Source organism: Solanum pennellii, chromosome 1, assembly GCF_001406875.1.
Source record: "Solanum pennellii chromosome 1, SPENNV200".
NCBI lineage: Eukaryota > Viridiplantae > Streptophyta > Magnoliopsida > Solanales > Solanaceae > Solanum > Solanum pennellii.
The window spans coordinates 54,650,697-54,658,258 of NC_028637.1; positions in this window are offsets into that span (position 1 = coordinate 54,650,697).

Genomic DNA, 7,562 nt, shown 5'->3' on the forward strand with positions numbered 1-7,562 from the left:
ATCACATCTTTACTTGTACAACAACGAAACAAATTTTGGACACATTGGTCAATGCACATGAAGGAACTCCCCGAGTAAGAAAAAATTGAATTGCTTAACTATGCACTAAATATGAAGCATTTTAGATGGAGAGTGGTGAATCACTTCAAAATATGATTACTAGATTTACTACTATTGTGAATGAACTGGTGTCTTTGGGATAGATATACACTACTGAGTAACTTGTTTATATTGTGTTGAGGACTCTACCACATTCATGGGAGATCAAGGTCGCTGTAATTAGAGAAGCACATGATTTGATAACCATGAACTTGGATGAACTTGTAGGAAATCTAAAGACTTACAAGATGAATGTTGATAACACAAACATGAGTAAAAGAAGCAAAGTTATGATTTCCTCCTTCAAGGAAACCGAGAGTGATAATTTGATCAGGATGATGAGAACATAGTCGTGATCAACAAAAGCCTGAGAATGCTTCTCAAGAAACGTGGAAACTATGAGAAAAGAATGTCCTTGAGAACACGTTCAGACAACTCAATTAAAGATGCTACAGAAGATGTTGCTTTCACGGCCATGGAGGACTTTGAACTAGAATCTGAATCAGACATTGAGAAAAGGAAGGTAAATCTTCTTGACCTTAAAATAAACTAAAATGGTTTTTAAAAATTTTTTATCTTCCTTTATTCTAACTCTCATGGATAAATTTCAAGAGTTGAATGAAAATAGAGATCAATTATTGACTTCCTTGACAAGTTCAAAATTTGAATATATTGATCTTGAAAGAAATTAATTCTGATTTCAAGACAACTCTTAAAGGAACATTTACAACAACCTGATTCCTGCACTTTCGCTCTCAAATATGAAATTTTGAAATAAAGTATTACTGAAAAACGAAAAAGAAATTAGTGGTGACCTAATCAGATGTAACCAATGTCTAATGAGGTTAAAAAATGAAATATCTTCTAAAAGGGAAAGGTATAGAAGAATAAATCTTGACCTTTCTCGAATTAAGTATGAGCTTGAGAGGGCAAATAAATGGACTCAATCTTCAATGATTGTGACTCAACTTAGTAATGGAACACATAACACTAAAGATGGAATAAGTTTTGTTAAGGAAGTGCCTAAGAATACCTCTTATTTGTGCATACATTGTGGTAGTAGTGGTCATTCAAGGGGTACCTGCCCAGTAGCTATAACTCACATGAGTAAGAATATCAAATTGCCTCAAAGAGAAAAACTAACCATGTTAAAAGAAAAAAATCACTTCAAAGAATCAGGTTGGGGCAAAAGTAGAAATCTAAAAATATTTTACCAATATGGATAATAAAGATCTGATTCATCCTTTTTATTAATACGAAGAATCCAAGCTAGTCTGGATTCCTAAATCTAACCTTTGAATTTGCAGAAAAAGTAAAAAAGGAAACAAGCAACATTCACCAATGAACATGTTGCTCTAGACGCATGATTGAAACTAGAAAAAATTCCTCTCATTTTCAAAATGGAATAATAGCCTTAATACTGAAAAAAATGGTTGAAAAAATCGGAAAGACTAAAGAAACACGTGAAAGAGACATTCCAACCTATGCAATATCTTACAATTATGCGCACTCATATGATTAGAGTGTGTAAATTGTGAGTCCATCAACCAAAAAGTATGATAAACCTAGGAAAACACTTTTAAAAGGTATAATTTGGATCTTGGGGATGATTAAGATCACATAGTATCCCTCAATGACTAAAGAACATTGCACATTCTGTCCTTTAATCTTGAATTTTATGCTTAGTTTTGTACATTTAGTTGTATGTATCTATACCACCTTTAAAGCCGATCTACTCATGCACTATAAAATCGTATCTACATCTGTCAGGGGAGAGAGGCCTAGTAAAACTAGAGCAAAATTCAGTATCATCCAAAGATCTACTGTATGTGCACTACAATTATTCATAATTAAATATAAAATCAATGCACTTGAACGTATTTCTTCACTTGTCCCAAAAGATATATTCATTTCCTCGATACTACTAAACACACATCTTCTTAAAAAAAAACCCTATTTAAAGCCTTATCCTAGTGTTTCTCTACAACTCACACCCTTCTCTTCCATAAACTTCTCAACCAAGAAATCATCTTTTTCTAAAATTTTGGAATAAAATGTTCATCAAGAAACATGTCTGTGCTTGATTAATTACAATTTATGTTTCTTAATCACATTCTTGGAGATTCTAACTGTGTTGGTCTATGTGATGTTATGGTTGAGATGACTTTGGTGGATGACACCTCTACTTTGATACTTATAAAATATAGATTGTAGTGTAGAAAGTAAATTGTGCTAGTTCGTAAGGGAAATCTCTATTGGGCGTGTCTAAAATTACTGAAGAAGTTTTGGAGGATGTTCCTTGTGAGGGGAAATATTTTGGGGACCTTACAATTGAACAAAGTTCAGTTGTTAGGATCAACTTGCATGCATCTAGTGAGAGGGAATCAATGTGATACCCATCTGTCGAACCTAGTTCTTCTATTGGGAACCATATAAATTAGGATTTTGGATTAGTGTGAAAAATTATTATAGTTGGTGTTGCACCTGATACTACCACGTCTAGGGAACAAATTGAGGGAACATGTTCCTCTACAAATGATGTTCAAGAGAATTTATTTCTTTTACTGATTCCATTAAAATTGAAGACGAGTAAACTATTGTTTGTCTTGACGGCATCAAATAAGTTCCTTAAAGGTAATATAAAATAAAATTGAGCTTGCATAGACCAAGGCTACATTTGAAATCGCGAAGGATACTAATTTTATTAATCCAAAAGATATTTTTGCTGCTGAAAAATTACTTTTATTTAGCCCCTCATGCCCGATCTTTTGATATTACCTAGATACTCTAGCCTTTGACTTCCCAATTTTTTCTCATTACGGTGCTTGATTTTATCTTTAATTTTGATTAGATTTGTGGTAATGGTTTTTGATTAATACTAATGTTGGATTTGAGTTTTAGGTTCATGTATATCTCCTATATTTGTGCAAACGCCTTGTTATAGCTGACTGAGTTCTTAATTTTTAAGTGTTTGTGTAAGTGATAGCTAGTGCCATGAGTACTGCATTTTCTTCTCTTAGTGTAGCGTATGCCTTCACAGTGTTTTATATGTCAAAAGTTGAAAGTGTATGCTTGTGTAATATATATAACCCGATTGATCTAACTTGATCGTCTAATGTGTTTGCTTTGTGTATTCAATTTTAAGAAACTGACATAACACAAATTGATCTATTCACACAAGAAACAATGGTTTGTCATCATTAAAAAGGGAGAATTTTTTATATCAAGAATGGTTTTGATAATTAACAAATAGAGAAATAGAAGAAAGGTACCAGTTGCATCGACATGTTCCTTTCAGATCGAAGGATAAGGAGAACATCAAGCACGCGATTTAGAAGTTATTAACAAGTGGAGAATTATTTTGACAAGCAACCAGTGTAGAAAGTTTCCTTTTTATAGAGGAGTCCAACAAGAAAAAGGGAACACATATTAAGTCAAAGTGTAAACATAGGTATAAATCCTAAGAGAAGTAGGATACATTATCAAATAAGGAAATGAGCGGCATAAATAAAGAGTTCAAGAACAAAATAAATCAAATTGAATTCAAGAAAGAAAACTCAAGACAAGTTCAAGTTGAACTAGGAGTTCCACACGAAGTAGGAATCCTACACGTAAGCTTTTAAGTTTCAAGAGAAAAAAGAAGCAAAGCACAAATAATATTTCTAGTTGTAATAGGTTTGGGATGCAAGTCCAAATCTATAAATAGGGCAAAGTTTCGCTGGTGAAAATTACGCACTTACATAAAGAAAAGATCAAAACACGATCAAGAGCTTGAGAGAGTTTTGAGATTTACTTGGGAGTGTTGCCAGTTTTTGAGGAAAAGTGGTAAGATTCTAATTTAGAGTTTTGATTACAATCAAGTGTGTGTAGGATTCGTCTATCAAGTTTGAGAAACATGACGAATGGTAGAAGACTTAAACATTGGATTTTTGTCTTGGGTTGTTAGGAGTTAGAGTTTATAATTTCTAAGCTAGGAATTAGAGTTTATAATTCCTTAGCTTACATAGGTTTGTAATGTCTCGTTGAGGCTCAGAGTTTAATGAAGAAGAGTTAAATCTTACAGAGGTATAGATCATGGTTTTTTACTTTTTATGGGCGGGGATTTTCCGCGATAAATTATTGTGTCATTACTTTATTTGCTTTAAAAATGTAACTGTTGTTATCTGTAAAGGAAGGTATTGAATATATTTATTCCTTAGGTAAATTTGGGGGTCAGAATTCCAACAAGGGAAAAAAGAGAAGGGATTCAGATAGAAATTCGAAAACCCAATTCAAATTCTTATCCCAAATAAGGGAATTTACTGATTCATGCAAATTCTCAACAAAAATTAGAATTAGGTAGGAGGTGGATGACTCAAATCAAACAAAAAATTTGCATCATTTTATGTACTTCATGATTGACGCCGTTTGGAATCAAAATGATGTTGCATCTTCATTAACGGTGAAGAAGAAATGTTGTTGTGCTAGCCTTGTTTATAAGCTTTGGAGTTATTTGGAAAGGGTTTGGGTTGGGTAGATTTGGAGAATGGTAATTCTTGTTTGAAGAATGGAACAGAGAAATTGAACTTATGGATGCTGAAGAGTCAAAAAAAGGGCCTATAGTTGGTCTTTAGGATGAGGTAAATAAGTGGCTAAAATAGAAATTAAACAATAGCGAAATGAGTTTCAATTGTAGCCAAATTGAATTTAAGCAATGAAAGTTTAAACCATATGAATTAACATAACTTCTTAATCTTAAAAAAATAAAATAGTTAATAAAAATTTTAACTTAAAATTATATTTATTATTTAAAAAAAACTAAGTTAATAAAATTTTTAACTTAAAATGTAAAATATTTTTGACATGATTTTCAAATAACTTTAAATTATACTAATTATACACAAAAATATATCAAAATATATATTATTTAAAATATTATAGAAAGGACTAAAATCACTTTAAAAATGTTTTAAATTTTATAAAACTAATATTCCATATTGTCTTAAAACTAAAGAAGCTCGAAAATTAATTCCTATCGTAGAGGGTCAAAGTTGGATGTCAACTATACTACATTAGCTCCTTATCATATTAGGTTCATAAGTTATAAAACATACAACATTACAGTCCACAATAACGTCTCATAGAGACTTAACTTGGAATATATCAAAACAATAATATATACACCATTATGAGAAAATATTCATTAATGTGTATCAAAAACACACAATTGAGCTCGGAGTGTAAAGTATCATTACTACATCAATCATAAGCACAATCATGACCCATTCTTTGAACATGTTCTTCAAATATGTTTGGTTGTAAGCCCTTTATTAACGGATCTGCAATCATAAGATCAACTTTAATAATTTCAAGTAACACTCTTTGTTTCTTAATTTATTAGTTTCATATGTTTGGACCCTTTGGAGTACATATCGTTCTTAGAGAAGAATACTAATGCAATATTATCACAATAAATTTTCAGCGGCTTGGTGATGTGTCGACAACCCCAGGTCCTGAAATGAAGTTCCACAGCAATAATGCATGAATTTTGACTTCATAACATGCCACAAATTATGCTTTCATGTGGATGTAGCAATGACAAATTATTTAGCTCTTCCAGGATATTTATCCTTTGGCTAATAAGAACAAGTAACCAAAGATGGACTTTCTAGTGTCAACACATCCAGAAAAATCTAAATATGAGTATCCAGTAAGATCTAAGTGATTGAATCTCCTCTACATGAGCATGTAAATCCCTCATTACTTTGAGATACCTCAAGACATTCTTTGCAATTTTCTAGTGATCAATTCTAGGGTTACTTTAATATTTTCCTAACATTCCAATCACAAAAGTAATATGCGGTCTTGTGCAAGTTTGAACATACATCAAACTTTCAACAATAGAATGTAAGGAATTGATTCCATTTTCTTTCGTTCTACATTATTCTTTGAGCATTGCATGAGATTAAATTTGTCGCCTTTTTGAATAGGAACTATTCCTGCTGGACAGCTCATGTTAAATCTCTCTAGAACTCTTTCAATATCTCCTTTTTGAGATAGTCCCAGTAACCCTTATGATCTATTGCGGAATAGTTCTATGTCTATCACATAGGTTGCCTCTAAGAACGCTAAGGCTTTGCGCATGGAATTTGTCGGGGGGTGATCCCTAAAAAGGTATTTGAGATCACATAGTGTTAAGTTAGTTCACCCACATGCCAATATTTTTTCAATTCAGTGAATTTAAGTAGTTTGAATGCTAATAAAGTGAGTTCTTGTTCAACCATGACAGTTTAGAGAATTTAGAGATGAAAAACAAAAGGAGAGAAGTTTAGAACACCTGGGTAAGGGGTTAAGGTGTCGCACCTCTCAAATACCCACAGACCAATCTTTGACCATAGAGCCTTATGGCGCGTGCCAGCCCACCCTGCTCTCTGTAATTTGAGGGTTGACTCCCCACGCCTCTCAAAGCGCCAGGGACGCAACTTCTCCACATTATTTTCCCACTTTTTTGTACTAGTTCCTAATTGATGTACATGTGTATATCAGTTAATTCCAATACTCTAAGGTACATATAAACATCATGAAATCATTCATAAACATGAGACCATGAACCTTGAATCCATAATTCAATTCAAGGAAATTTAAGATCAAAGTCAAGGAAGTTAAGAGTCAAACCAAGAAGTTAAGAAGCACGTCAAAGAAAAGTTCTTAAAAGTTTTCAAGAGTCTTTAACAATGTTTTAACTTTGTTTTAAGACTAAAGAGTTGAGTTAAATAAGAGTAATGTTGAAGATCTTTCTTCAAAGAAGTATATGGGGACTATGTATTCCCAAAGAGATTTAAAAGAAACGTTTTCACATTTAAACAAGAACGGAAACTGAGATTTCCAAAGAGTTTTCGGGCTAGTTTTAAGAAAAGAGTTATAGCTTTCTAAAATGAAGCAAGCAGGGAAATTCAGATTTCCAAGATAGAGTTTGATCTATGTTTTGAGCACTAATCTCAAATCACAGAAGAACTATTGTTTAGAAATATAAGAGTTAATATATTTATGGAGTAGTACTGAGCACCGAATTGGGGAAGAGCATGATTTAAGACAACTCACATCTCTATAAAACCATGTACTCACCATGGGTAGAAAAGGGTCATGTTTTTTAGATAAACCCTTTTCACAATAGACTAGTGGATCCATTAAGTAGTTTATGTCTTATACCTTTAGATGAGTATAGGATTCGTTGGCAGCATGAGGTAGATCGTTGTATCATCACTATAGTTCTTATTGATGGTTGTCGGTTCGAGAAACTCTCACATAAGCTATTGTATTTTTATGTAGACATTTTATTTGTATTCTTACATACATCTCAAAATAAACTATATGTTTGAGTACATACAAATTTTACAATATATTTCTAAAAAGATTTTCTTTATATTGAACTTACTTTTAAATTACTTTATATTGATATGAGTCAGTTATGTTGAGTTGAGTTG